Source organism: Pleurodeles waltl, chromosome 7 (assembly GCF_031143425.1).
Source record: "Pleurodeles waltl isolate 20211129_DDA chromosome 7, aPleWal1.hap1.20221129, whole genome shotgun sequence".
In the NCBI taxonomy this organism is placed as follows: Eukaryota; Metazoa; Chordata; class Amphibia; order Caudata; family Salamandridae; genus Pleurodeles; species Pleurodeles waltl.
In genome coordinates this window covers 1,377,155,547-1,377,170,378 of record NC_090446.1, presented here as the reverse complement: position 1 = coordinate 1,377,170,378, position 14,832 = coordinate 1,377,155,547, and positions in this window count along the sequence as shown.

Here is a 14,832-nt window from a genome sequence, read left to right as displayed (position 1 = left end):
CCCTGCCCCAGTTAGCCCTGCTGCCCTGAATGAGGAGGCTATTGACCTCCTGCGATCCATCTCTGTTGGGCAGTCAACCATAGTGAATTCCATACAGGGGCTGGCAGGCCATATGCAACAAACAAATGCATTCCTGGAGGGCATTCACTCTGGCATGGCGGTCCAACAGAGATCAATCCAGGCTGTGGCCTCCTCCCTGATGGCAGCCATTGTTCCTGTCTCTAGCCTCCCCCCTCCAACTTCCTCTGCCCAGTCCCATTCCCCTGAACCCCAACCTATACCAAGTACACATTCAGACCAGCATGCACCCAAGACAACACAAAGGAGTGGCTCTGGCAAACACAAGCACCACACATCATCCCACAGGCACTCACACAAACACCATCCAGATGCAGACCTACCAACATCCACTGCCTCGACTGTGTCCCCCTCCTCCTTCTCGTCCACCTCCCTCCCAGTAGCGTCTCCACTCACACCTGCATCCACTACATCCACATCCATTGCCTCCATCACCATCAAGCCTGCCGCTCACTGGCAGTCACCACCCCCACATCCATGCACACGTCCCCTGTGTCCTCTTCAACTGTGTGTGTGCCCCTCCTCCCAAAGGTGCACAAACGCAAGCACTCAGACACCCAACAGCCATCCACCACACAACAGCATCCACCCCATGCACCTGCACCAAAACACAGCAGACAGACACCTCCAACAACCACTCCTTCTTCCTCCACTCCCAAGCCTTCACCCTCCTCCTGCCCCAGTGTCCCTAAGAAGCTTTTCCTCTCCGCCGTTGACCTCTTCCTTAACCTCCCCCCGTCCTTCACGTCGGGCCACGGCGGTCAGAACCCAGGCTAGCACCTCAGCCACCCAGTCCACGGCCACAGTAGTGTTGCCAGCTACTGCAGGTGTGAGAGGCTCTGAGGAACCACCCATCAGCACTGCAAGTGTGCCTGCACCAGCTGCCAAGGCGAAGGGCAAGGATGCACTGCCAGCTGGCAAGGGCAAGGCGGCACCACCAGCTGGCAAGGGCAGGGAGGCACAACCAGATGGGAAGGGCAAGGAGGCACGACCAGCTGCCAAGGGGAAGGGCAAAGGGCTTGCACCTGCAGGGAGGATGGACAGGAGGCCTGGTGCTGGGACTGATTCTGAGCCCCCACCACCAACCATGGCGGTTCAGCCGTCCGATGCTGCATGGGAAGGACTAGAGCCTCAACTCACCACTGGCATCCCCGACACCAGCACCGCCACCAGCACTGCTGCCAGCATCAGCAGCTCCAGTGGGCAGCCATCTGAGGCTGCAGGGGATGGGCTGGAGCCTCCTCCCACCACTGCCAGCACCGTCACCAGTACCACTGCCAGCATCAGCAGCTCCAGTGGGCAGCTGTCCAACGCTGCAGAGGATGGGCTGGCACCTTGCCAACTACTGCCAGCACCGCCACCAGCACAACTGCCAGCAGCAGCAGACCCAGTGGGCAGCTGTCCGAGGCTGCAGGGGAAGGGCTGGAGCCTCCTCCCACCACTGCCATTACCGCCACCAGCACCGCCACCTGCACCGCCACCACCACCGCTGCCAGCAGCAGCAGCCCCAGTGGGCAGCCGTCCGAGGCTGCAGGGGGAGGGCTGGATCCTCCCCCCACCACTAGCATCACCGCCACCAGCAGCAGCAGCCCCAGTGGGCAGCCGTCCAAGTCTCCAGGGGATAGGCTAGAGCCTCCCCCCACCGCTGCCAGCCCCAGCCCCAACACCAGCACTGCCACCACTGAGCAGCCATCCCCGCCGGCGGGCAGTGTGTAGTCCTGCCTTCATGGACTGTAATGCATCCTGACCCCTGCAAATCATGTGGGTCTGACACCCAGGTGAGAAACTGTGACCTTGCTATCCCCAAGATCTGCATCACAGGGCACAAAGCCCCCTCCAGAACCAGTGGAAGAAAGCATCCACTCACCCCATCCTTGCCAAGATGAAGCACACTGGGCACAAAGCCGCCTCCAACTTCCTCTGCCCAGTCCCATTCCTCTGAACCCCAGCCTATCCCAAGCACACATTCAGACCAGCATGCACCCACGACAACACAAAGGAGTGGCTTTGGCAAACACAAGCACCACACATCATCCCACAGGCACTCACACAAACACCATCCAGATGCAGATACACCAACATCCACTGCCTCGACTGTGTCCCCCTCCTCCTCCTCGTCCACCTCCCTCCCAGTAGCATCTCCACTCACACCTGCATCCACTACATCCACATCCACTGCCTCCATCACCATCAAGCCTGCCCCTCACTGGCAGTCGCCAGCTACTGCAGGTGTGAGAGGCTCTGAGGAACCACCCATCAGCACAGCAAGTGTGCCTGCACCAGCTGCCAAGGGGAAGGGCAAGGATGCATTGCCAGCTGGCAAGGGCAAGGAGGCACCACCAGCTGGCAAGACGGCACCACCAGCTGGCAAGGGCAGGGAGGCACAACCAGATGGGAAGGGCAAGGAGGCACCACCAGCTGCCAAGGGGAAGGGCAAAGGGCTTGCACCTGCAGGCAGGAAGGACAGGAGGCCTGGTGCTGGGACTGATTCTGAGCCCCCGCCACCAACCATGGCGGTTCAGCAGTCCGAGGCTGCAGGGGAAGGGCTAGAGCCTCACCTCACCACTGGCATCCCGGACACCAGCACCGCCACCTGCACCGCCACCAGCACTGCTGCCAGCAGCAGCAGCTCCAGTGGGCAGCCATCTGAGGCTCCAGGGGATGGGCTGGAACCTCCCCCACCACTGCCAGCAGCAGCAGCCCCAGTGGGCAGCTGTCCGAGGCTGCAGGGGAAGGGCTGGAGCCTCCTCCCACCACTGACATCACCGCCACCAGCATCGCCACCTGCTCTGCCACCTGCACCGACACCAGCACCGCTGCCAGCAGCAACAGCCCCAGTGGGCAGCCGTCCGAGGATGCAGGGGAAGGGCTGGATCCTCCCCCCACCACTAGCATCACCGCCACCAGCAGCAGCCCCAATGGGCAGCCGTCCAAGGCTCCAGGGGATGGGCTGGAGCCTCCACCCACCGCTGCCAGCCCCAGCCCCAACACCAGCACTGACTACTGAGCAGCCATCCCCGCCGGCAGGCAGTGTGTAGTCCTGCCTTCATGGACTGTAATGCATCCTGACCCCTGCAAAATATGTAGGTCTGACACCCAGGTGAGAAACTGTGACCTTGCTCTCCCCAAGATCTGCATCACAGGGCACAAAGCCCCCTCCAGAACCAGTGGAAGAAGGCATCCACTCACCCCATCCTTGTCAGGATGAAGCACACTGGACACAAGGCCTCCTCCAGAACCAGTGGAAGAAGGCATCCACTCATCCCCTACTTGCCAGGATGAATCACACTGGGCACAAAGACCCCTCCAGAACCAGTGGAGACGCCACCCACTTGAGATACTGTGGCCTTGCACTCCCCAGGACCAAGCAGTGGGCAAACCACCCTCTAGCCTCCCCCTCCAACTTCCTCTGCCCAGTACCATTCCTCTGAACCCCAACCTATCCCAAGCACACATTCAGACCAGCATGCACCCAAGACAACACAAAGGAGTGGCTCTGGCAAACACAAGCACCACACATCATCCTACAGGCACTCACACAAACACCATCCAGATGCAGACACACCAACATCCACTGCCTCCGCTGTGTCCCCCTCCACCTTGTCGTCCATCTCCCTCCCAGTAGCGTCTCCACTCACAACTGCATCCACTACATCCACATCTGCTGCCACCATCACGCCTATCATACACACCCCTCACTGGCAGTCACCACCCCACATCCATGCACACGTCCCCTGTGTCCTCTTCAACTGTGTGTGTGCCCCCTCCTCCCAAAGTACACAAACGCAAGCACTCAGACACCCAACAGCCATCCACCACACAACAGCATCCAGCCCATGCACCTGCACCCAAACACAGCAGACCGACACCTCCAACAACTACTCCTTCTTCCTCCACTCCCAAACCTTCACCCTCCTCCTGCCCCAGTGCCCCTAAGAAGCTTTTCCTCTCTGCCGTTGACCTCTTCCCTAATGCCCCCTCTCTCCCCGTCCTTCACGTCGGGCCAGAGTGGTCAGAACCCAGGCTAGCACCTCAGCCACCCAGTCCACAGCCACAGTAGTGTCACCAGCTACTGCAGGTGTGAGAGGCTCCAAGGAACCACCCATCAGCACTGGCAGTGTGCCTGCACCAGCTGCCAAGGGGAAGGGCAAGGATGCACCGCCAGCTGGCAAAGGCAAGGAGGCACAACCAGCTGGCAAGGGCAAGGAGGCACCACCAGCTGGCAAGGGCAAGGCGGTACCACCAGCTGGCAAGGGCAGGGAGGCACAACCAGATGTGAAGGGAATGGGCAAGGAGGCACCACCAGCTGCCAAGAGGAAGGGCAAAGGGCCTGCACCTGCAGGCAGGAAGGACAGGAGTCCTGGTGCTCGGACTGATTCTGAGCCCCCACCACCAACCACGGTGATTCAGCCGTCCAAGGCTGCAGGGGAAGGGCTAGAGCCTCACCTCACCACTGGCATCCCCGACACCAGCACCGCCACCTGCACCGCCATCAGCATTGCTGCCAGCAGCAGCAGCAGCTCCAGTGGGCTGCCGTCTGAGGCTGCAGGGGATGGACTGGAGCCTCCCCCCACCACTGCCACCAGTACCACTGCCAGTAACAGCAGCCCCAGTGGGCAGCCGTCCAAGGCTGCAGGGGAGGGGCTGGAGCCTCCTCCCACCACTGCCATCACCGCCACCAGCACCACTGCCAGCAGCAGCAGCCCCAGTGGGCAGCTGTCCGAGGCTGCAGGGGAAGGGCTGGAGCCTCCTCCCACCACTGGCATCACCACCACTGCCACCAGCACTGCCACCTGCTCCGCCACCTACACCGCCACCAGCACCACTGCCGGCAGCAGCCCCAGTGGGCAGCCGTCCGAGGCTGCAGGGGAAGGGCTGGATCCTCTCCCCACCACTAGCATCACCGCCACCAGCACCAGCACTGCTGCCAGCAGCAGCATCCCCAGCGGGCAGCCGTTCGAGGCTCCAGCGGATGGGCTGGAGCCTCCCCCCACCACTGCCATCCCCAGCCCCTACACCAGCATTGCCACTACTGAGCACCCATCCCGCTAGAGGGCAGTGTGTAGTCCTGCCTTCATGGACTGTAATGCATCCTGACCCCTGCCAATCGTGTGGGTCTGACACCCAGGTGACCTTGCTCTCCCCAAGATCTGCATCACAGGGCACAACGCCCCCTCCAGAACCAGTGGAAGAAGGCATCCACTCACCCCATCCGTGCCAGTGGAAGAAGCCATCCACACAACCCCTACTTGCCAGAATGAAGCACACTGGGCACAAAGTCCCCTCCAGAACCAGTGGAAGAAGCCATCCACTCACCCCCTCCTTGCCAGGATGAAGCACACTGGGCACAAAGACCCCTCCAGAACCAGTGGAGATGCCACCCACTTGAGAGACTGTGGCCTTGCACTCCCCAGAACCAAGCAGTGGGCAAACCACCTGTAGGAGGCTGGACTGGCTTGTAGTGAGTAGCAAGGGGTACTTACACCTTGCACCAGGCCCAGGTATCCCTTATTAGTGTAGAGGGGTGTCTAGCAGCTTAGGCTGATAGAAAATGGTAGCTTAGCAGAGCAGCTTAGGCTGAACTAGGAGACATGCAAAGCTCCTACAGTACCACTTGTGTCATATGCACAATATCATAAGAAAACACAATACACAGATATACTAAAAATAAAGGTACTTTATTTTTATGACAATATGCCAAAAGTATCTTAGTGAGTACCCTCAGTATGAGGATAGCAAATATACACAAGATATATGTATACAATACCAAAATATGCAGTAATAGTAATAGAAAACAGTGCAAACAATGTATAGTCACAATAGAATACAATGGGAGCACATAGGGATAGGGGCAACACAAACCATATACTCGAAAAGTGGAATGAGAACCACGAATGGACCCCAAACCTATGTGACCTCGTAGAGGGTCGCTGGGACTGTAAGGAAACAGTGAGGGTTAGAAAAATAACCCACCCCAAGACCCTGAAAAGTGGGTGCAAAGTGCACCTAAGTTCCTCAAAGAGCACAGAAGTCGTGATAGAGGAATTCTGCAGGAAAGACCAACACCAGCAATGCAACAACGATGGATTTCCAGATGAGGGTACCTGTGGAACAAGGGGACCAAGTCCAAGAGTCACAACCAAGTCGAGAGTGTGCAGATGCCCAGGAAATGCCAGCTGTGGGTGCAAAGAAGCTGCCACCGGATGGTAGAAGCTGAGGATTCTGCACGAACGACAAGGGCTAGAAACTTCCCCTTTGGAGGATGGATGTCCCACGTCGTGAAGTGTCGTACAGAAGTCTTTTCCCGCAGAAAGACCGCAAACAAGCCTTGCTAGCTGCAAGGGTTGCGGTTAGGGTTTTTGGATGCTGCTGTGGCCCAGGAGGGACCAGGATGTCACCAATTGCGTGAGGAGACAGAGGGGGCACCCAGCAAGAGAAGGAGCACACTCAGAAGCAAGCAGCACCCGCAGAAGTGCCGGAACAGGCACTACGAAGTGGAGTGAACCGGAGCTCACCCGAAGTTGCACAAGAGGGTCCCACGTCGCCGGAGGACAACTCAGGAGGTCGTGCAATGCAGGTTAGAGTGCCGGGGACCCAGGCTTGGCTGTGCACAAAGGAAATCCTCGGTGAGTGCACAGGAGCCGGAGTAGCTGCAAAAGACGCGGTTCTCAGCAATGCAGTCTGGTGTGGGGAGGCAAGGACTTACCTCCACCAAACTTGGACTGAAGAGTCACTGGACTGTGGGAGTCACTTGGACAGAGTTGCTGAGTTCAAGGGACCTCGCTCATTGTGCTGAGAGGAGGCCCAGAGGACCGGTGATGCAGTTCTTTGGTGCCTGCGGTTGCAGGGGGAAGATTCAGTCGACCCACTGGAGATTTCTTCGGAGCTTCTAGTGCAGAGAGGAGGCAGACTACCCCCACAGCATGCACCACCAGGAAAACAGTCGAGAAGGCGGCAGGATCAGCGTTACAAGGTCGCAGTAGTCGTCGTTGCTACTTTGTTGCAGTTTTGCAGGCTTCCAGCGCGGTCAGCAGTCGATTCCTTGGCAGAAGGTGAAGAGAGAGATGCAGAGGAACTCTGATGAGCTCTTGCATTCGTTATCTAAAGAATTCCCCAAAGCAGAGACCCTAAATAGCCAGAAAAGGAGGTTTGGCTACCTAGGTGAGAGGATAGGCTAGCAACACAGGTATGAGCCTATCAGAAGGAGTCTCTGATGTTACCTGCTGGCCCTGGCCACTCAGAGCAGTCCAGTGTGCCAGCAGCACCTCTGTTTCCAAGATGGCAGAGGTCTGGAGCACACTGGAGGAGCTCTGGGCACCTCCCAGGGGAGGTGCAGGTCAGGGGAGTGGTCACTCCCCTTTCCTTTGTCCAGTTTCGCGCCAGAGCAGGGCTGGGGGATCCCTGAACCGGTGTAGACTGGCCTATGCAGAAATGGGCACCATATGTGCCCATGAAAGCATTTCCAGAGGCTGGGGGAGGCTACTTCTCCCCTGCCTTAACACCATTTTCCAAAGGGAGAGGGTGTAACACCCTCTCTCTGAGGAAGTCCTTAGTTCTGCCTTCCTGGGCCAAGCCTGGCTGGACCCCAGGAGGGCAGAAACCTTTCTGAGGGGTTGGCAGCAGCTTCAGTGAAACCCCTGAAAAGGCAGTTAGGCAGTACCCGGGTCTGTGCTAGAGACCCGGGGAATCATGGGATTGTCTCCCCAATACAAGGATGGCATTGGTGGGGCAATTCCATGATCTTAGACATGTTACATGGTCATATTCGGGGCTACCATTGTGAAGCTATACATAGGTAGTGACCTATGTATAGTGCACGCGTGTAATGGTGTCCCCGCACTCACAAAGTCTGGGGAATTGGCCCTGAACAATGTGGGGGCACCTTGGCTAGTGCCAGGGTGCCCACACACTAAGTAACTTAGCACCCAACCTTTACCAGGTAAAGGTTAGCCTATAGGTGACTTATAAGTTACTTAAGTGCAGTGTAAAATGGCTGTGAAATAACGTGGACGTTATTTCACTCAGGCTGCAGTGGCAGGCCTGTGTAAGAATTGTCAGAGCTCCCTATGGGTGGCAAAAGAAATGCTGCAGCCTATAGGGATCTCCTGGAACCCCAATACCCTGGGTACCTCAGTACCATATACTAGGGAATTATAAGGGTGTTCCAGTATGTCAATGTAAATTGGTGAAATTGGTCACTAGCCTGTTAGTGACAATTTGGAAAGAAATGAGAGAGCATAACCACTGAGGTTCTGATTAGCAGAGCCTCAGTGAGACAGTTAGTGATAACACAGGTAACACATACAGGGCACACTTATGAGCACTGGGGCCCTGGCTGGCAGGGTCCCAGTGACACATACAACTAAAACAACATATATACAGTGAAATATGGGGGTAACATGCCAGGCAAGATGGTACTTTCCTACACAACCCCCCCCCCAAACGAAGGACAATAAGACTAGCCATGACCTGATGAGTCTTCATTGTCTAAGTGGAAATATCTGGAGAGTCCATCTGCATTGGAGTGGGTACTCCCAGGTCTATGTTCCACTGTATAATCCATTCCCTGTAGGGATATGGACCACCTCAACAATTTAGGGTTTTCACCTTTCATTTGTTTTAGCCAAAGTAGAGGTTTGTGGTCTGTCTGAACAATGAAGTGAGTGCCAAACAGGTATGGCCTCAACTTCTTCAGTGCCCAGACCACAGCAAAGGCCTCCCTCTCTATGGCAGACCAACGTTTTTCTCTAGGGGTCAACCTCCTGCTGATAAAAGCAACAGGTTGATCCTGGCCCTCAGAATTAAGTTGTGATAAGACTGCCCCTACCCCTAATTCAGATGCATCAGTTTGGACAATGAATTTTTTGGAGTAACAGGGGCTTTTCAGGACAGGTGCAGAGCACATGGCCTGCTTCAGCTCCTCAAAAGCTTTCTGACAGCTAGCTGTCCACAATACCTTTTTAGACATTTTCTTAGATGTGAGGTCATTAAGAGGGGCTGCAATGGAGCCATAGTTCTTTATGAACCTCCTGTAATACCCAGTGAGGCCTAAGAAGGCTCTCACCTGGGTCTGAGTTGTAGGGGGAACCCAATCTATAATAGTTTGGATTTTCCCCTGAAGTGGTGCAATCTGTTCTCCACCTACCAGGTGTCCCAGATAAACCACTTTGCCCTGCCCTATCTGGCACTTTGAAGCCTTGATAGTGAGGCCTGCCTTTTGCAGGGCCTCCAAAACTTTCCATAGGTGGACCAGGTGATCATCCCAGCTGGAGCTAAAGACAGCTATATCATCTAGATATGCTGCACTAAAAGCTTCCAGCCCTTGCAGGACTGTGTTCACCAACCTTTGAAAAGTGGCAGGTGCATTTTTCAATCCAAAAGGCATTACTGTGAATTGGTAATGGCCTCCAATGGTTGAAAATGCAGATTTTGCTTTTGCATCTTCTGATAATTTGATCTGCCAATACCCTGCAGTCAAATCAAAAGTGCTTAGATACTTGGCAGATGCCAGTGTATCTATGAGCTCATCTGCCCTGGGTATAGGGTGAGCATCAGTTTTGGTTACTTGGTTGAGACCTCTATAGTCTACACAAAACCGCATTTCCTTCTTTCCATCCTTGGAATGAGTTTTTTTCTGCACTTCTTGTTTTATGCAGTCTCTGACATGGTCAGGCTGCCTATAGATCTTACTTTTGACAGGCAAGCTGTCTCCAGTATCTATAGTGTGCTCACACCAAGAAGTGGTGCCTGGCACAGTAGAGAAGAGTTCAGAAAACTGACCCAGGAGATTTATGCAGTGGTCTTTCTGCTCAGCAGTAAGACAATCTGCCAACACTACACCTTCCACTAGAGCATCTTGTTCTGTGGAAGAGAAGAGATCAGGGAGAGGGTCACTCTCTTCTTCCTGTCCCTCATCTGTTGCCATGAGCAGGGTGAGATCAGCCCTGTCATAGTAGGGTTTTAGGCGATTGACATGGAGCACCCTAAGGGGACTCCTGGCAGTGCCTAAGTCAACTAAGTAGCTGACTTCACCCTTCTTTTCAACAATTATGTGGGGTCCACTCCATTTGTCTTGGAGTGCTCTTGGTGCCACAGGCTCCAAGACCCACACTTTCTGCCCTGGTTGGTACTGAACCAAAACAGCCTTCTGGTCATGCCATTGTTTTTGGAGCTCTTGGCTGGCCTGAAGGTTTTTACTGGCCTTTTTCATGTACTCAGCCATCCTAGATCTGAGGCCAAGTACATAGTCCACTATGTCTTGCTTTGGAGCTTTTAAAGGTTGTTCCCAACCCTCCTTAACAAGTGTTAGAGGACCTCTCACAGGGTGTCCAAATAGGAGTTCAAAGGGGCTGAAGCCCACTCCTTTTTGGGGGTACCTCCCTGTAAGCAAAAAGGAGGCAAGGTAACAGGATATCCCATCTCCTGCGGAGTTTTTCAGGGAGTCCCATAATCATGCCTTTGAGAGTTTTGTTAAATCTCTCCACCAGTCCATTTGTTTGTGGATGATAGGGTGTGGTGAACTTGTATGTAACACCACACTCCTTCCACATGGCCTTTAAGTAAGCAGACATGAAATTGCTTCCCCTGTCTGATACTACCTCTTTTGGGAAGCCCACCCTGGAAAAGATTCCCAGGAGGGCCTTTGCCACTGCAGGAGCTGTAGTGGTCCTTAGAGGAATTGCTTCAGGATATCTGGTGGCATGGTCCACTACCACCAAGATAAACCTATTGCCTGAAGCAGTAGGAGGGTCAAGGGGGCCAACTATGTCAACCCCTACCCTTTCAAAGGGAACCCCAACCACAGGCAGTGGAATAAGGGGTGCCTTTGGAGTGCCACCTGTTTTGCCACTGGCTTGACAGGTTTCACAGGACTTACAAAATTCCTTTGTGTCCTCTGACATTCTAGGCCAATGAAACAAGGGGACAAGCCTGTCCCAAGTTTTCATTTGCGCCAAATGTCCAGCTAGGGGAATGTCGTGGGCTAGAGTTAGGAGGAACTTTCTGTACTCCTGAGGAATCACCAATCTCCTGGCAGCTGCTCCAGGTTTTGGATCCCTTGCTTCAGTGTACAAGAGGTTGTCCTCCCAGTAAACTCTGTGAGAGTCACTGACATCCCCATTTGCTTGTTTGACAGCTTTCTGCCTTAGACCCTCTAGTTTGGGACAGGTATGCTGTGCCACACTCAGCTCCTCCCTGGCAGGCCCCCCTTCACCCAAAAGCTCAGCAGTGTCTGCTTCCAGCTCCTCTGGTGTAGGTTTTGCACAGGGTGGAAATTCTTCTTCCTCAGAAGTAGAATTTACTGTAGAGTGAGGGATAGTAGGTAGTGATTTACCTTTGCTACCCCTAGCTTTAGGGAGCACTTGGTCCATTCTTCCAGGATCCAAGTCACCCTGTCCTTTTTGCTTCTTGGCCTGAGCCCTGGTTAAAGCAAAAATATGCCCTGGAATGCCCAGCATTGCTGCATGGGCCTCCAACTCCACATCTGACCAAGCGGATGTCTCTAAATCATTTCCTAGTAGACAGTCTACAGGTAAATCTGAGGCAACCACAACTTTCTTTGGACCAGTAACCCCCCCCCAGTTGAGATTCACAACAGCCATGGGGTGGCTAAGTGTGTTGTTATGAGCATCGGTTACTTGGTACTGGTGACCAAGTAGGTGTTGTTCAGGGTGGACCAGTTTCTCTATTACCATTGTAACACTGGCACCTGTAGGCCTGAACCTCAACACCATTTATTATGGGTAGTTGCTTGTACTTATCCATGTTAAGGGGACAAGCAACTAAGGTGGCTAAATCAATAGCCCCCTCAGAGACTAACACAGCCTCTGTGGTCTCCCTAACAAGACCAACCCCAACTAAATTACCAAAAGTGAGCCCAGCTACTCCCTTGGATTGGCTATTAGTAGGTTTGCTCCCACCACCACTGCTATTACTAGGGGCACTAGGTGTAGCAGCGGGGGTTGTAGTGGTAGGAGGCTTGGTGCTTTTCTTTGGACAACTGGGATCTGTTGTCCAATGGCCTTTTATTTGATTATATGACGGAACACCGAATTAAAAACAACTACTAACCTTAACAACGAGGTCGGAACACCGACCTCGTCCTTACTACTAATGATTTTACCACGAATGCCTTAACAACGATATTTCGTTGTAAAGGCATTCCTGATAAAATCATTAGCAATAGGCACCATTCACCCTACATCCCTCACCCCACCCCCCCAACCCCACCCCAAAACCTAAAACCCCCTGACCCCCCACCCACTCCCCAAAACCAAAAACGCCCCAACCCCACCCTAAACCTAAAACCCCCTGACCCCCCCACCCACTCCCCAAAACCAAAAACGCCCCACCCCCCCAACCCCACCCTAAAACCTAAAACCCCGACCCCCCCACCCACTCCCCAAAACCAAAAACGCCCCACCCCCCAACCCCACCCCAAAACCTAAAACCCCCTGACCCCCCACCCACTCCCCAAAACCAAAAACGCCCCACCCCCCAACCCCACCCCAAAACCTAAAACCCCCTGACCCCCCACCCACTCCCCAAAACCAAAAACGCGCCACCCCCCCAACCCCACCCCAAAACCTAAAACCCCCTAGCCCCCCCTCCCCTCCCCAAAACCAAAAACGCCCCACCCCCAACCCCACCCCAAAACCTAAAATCCCCTAACTCCCCACCCCCTCCCCAAAACCAAAAACGCCCCACCCCCCCAACCCCACCCCAAAACCTAAAACCCCCTGACCCCCCACCCCCTCCCCAAAACCATTAACGCCCCACCCCCCCCAACCCCACCCCAAAACCTAAACCCACCACTTACCTTCGCCAACTCCCTTCTTTGTACCTTAACCACGCATGTTCGTTGTTCAGAACATACGTAGTTAAGGCACAAAAATACGAAGTCGTGGTTAAAAAAAGCGTTGTTACGCTTTCTTTAACCACGACTTTCGTAATAAAAAAGTCGTAAAAAAGGATGTTTCCCTTTTATTTTACATAAATAGCACCATGGTTTCTTTTCTTTGTTTTGATTTGAAGAGGATTTGGACCCACCACCCCCACCAGAGTGTTTTTGTGGGCCTCATGAAGACTCATTTTTAGATTTGTCCCCACCCTTGTCAGAAGACTTACCATCCTTCTTCTTGCCATCTTTGTCACCCCTTGTATGAACTTTTCTGTTCACCCTTGTTCTGACCCATTTGTCTGCCTTCTTTCCCAATTCTTGGGGAGAGGTCAGATCAGAGTCTACCAGGTACTGGTGTTACAAATCAGACACACAATTATTAAGTATATGCTCTCTCAGGATTAAGTTATACAGGCTCTCATAGTCACAAACTTTACTGCCATGTAACCACCCCTCCAAGGCCTTCACTGAATGGTCAACAAAGTCTACCCAGTCTTGTGAAGACTCCTTTTTGGTTTCTCTGAACTTCATCCTGTACTGTTCAGTGGTTAAGCCATAACCATCTAGGAGTGCATTCTTAAGAACTGTGAAATTATTGGCATCACTTTCCTTTACAGTAAGGAGCCTATTCCTAACCTTTCCACTGAAAGATAGCCATAGGATAGCAGCCCACTGCCTTTGAGGGACCTCCTGTACAACACAGGCCCTCTCAAGTGCAGCAAACCACTTGTTAATGTCATCCCCCTCCTTGTAAGGGGGAACTATCTTATGCAGATTCCTAGAATCATGCTCTTTTGCAGGATGACTATTTGGAATACTGCTGCTGCCACCATGGGTTTCTAAACCCAATTTCTGTCTTTCTCTTTCTATTTCTAAGGACTGCCTATCTAAATCCAGCTGTTGCTTCTTGAGCTTCAGCCTGGATTGTTCCACTCTCAATCTATTGAGCTCCCTTTCTAACACTCTGTCATCAGGGTGGGTGGGTAGGGCATGTCTTGAAACAGAAGAATGGTGAGAATGAACAGAAGGAGACCTGGCCCTAACAGATGTCACACTAACATTCTGGCCTACAGAAGTGACACTTCTACTGTGATGAGAAACAACACTATTACTGTGATGTGAGACAACACTCTTACTGTGATGTGAATTCACATCAGTACCAGCTATGCTAGGTGGCTTGCTAAGGGGCAGGTTGGAAAGATTCCCTCCCAACTCTTTTGCTAGGGGTGCCCCAGAATCTGAGTGGGAACCATCAGCTAATTTCTCACCAGAAGTACCAACAAAGGTCTTGTCTTGTTCAACTAGCATGTTAACTAATAGTTCTCTAGAGGGGTTCTTCCCTACCCCTAAACCTCTTTCTACACAGAGACTCCTTGCTGCTTTCCAGCTAAGGTGACCATAAGCAGTCTTGGACAGATCAACAGTTTGGCCTGTGCCAGACATTATAGAAAGGGTTTAAAGGACAGAAAAATAAGAAAAAAGTTTTCAGAACTTTTTAAAGGGCAGAAAAAAACTTTTTAAACTTTTTAAGAACTTTTTGAAAGTTTAGAGGTACTTTTCAGCACTTAGTAAAAGAAGTGAGAGAAGAAAAGCAAAACCTTTTGGTTAGGTGTACATACACTGAACTTGTTTTGTATATTTTTCTCTTATGAAAAGTACAATGACAAAAGTGGTAAGTAGTTGCAAGTACTTATCCCACCGCTGCACAACCAATGTAGGAGGCTGGACTGGCTTGTAGTGAGTACCAAGGGGTACTTACACCTTGCAAAAACAACAAGTGATGGACGGAATGCTGAACATTGTCAAACATTCACCCCCAGTCACAGATCTGGGTTTAATCCATCGTTTTTTTGCTG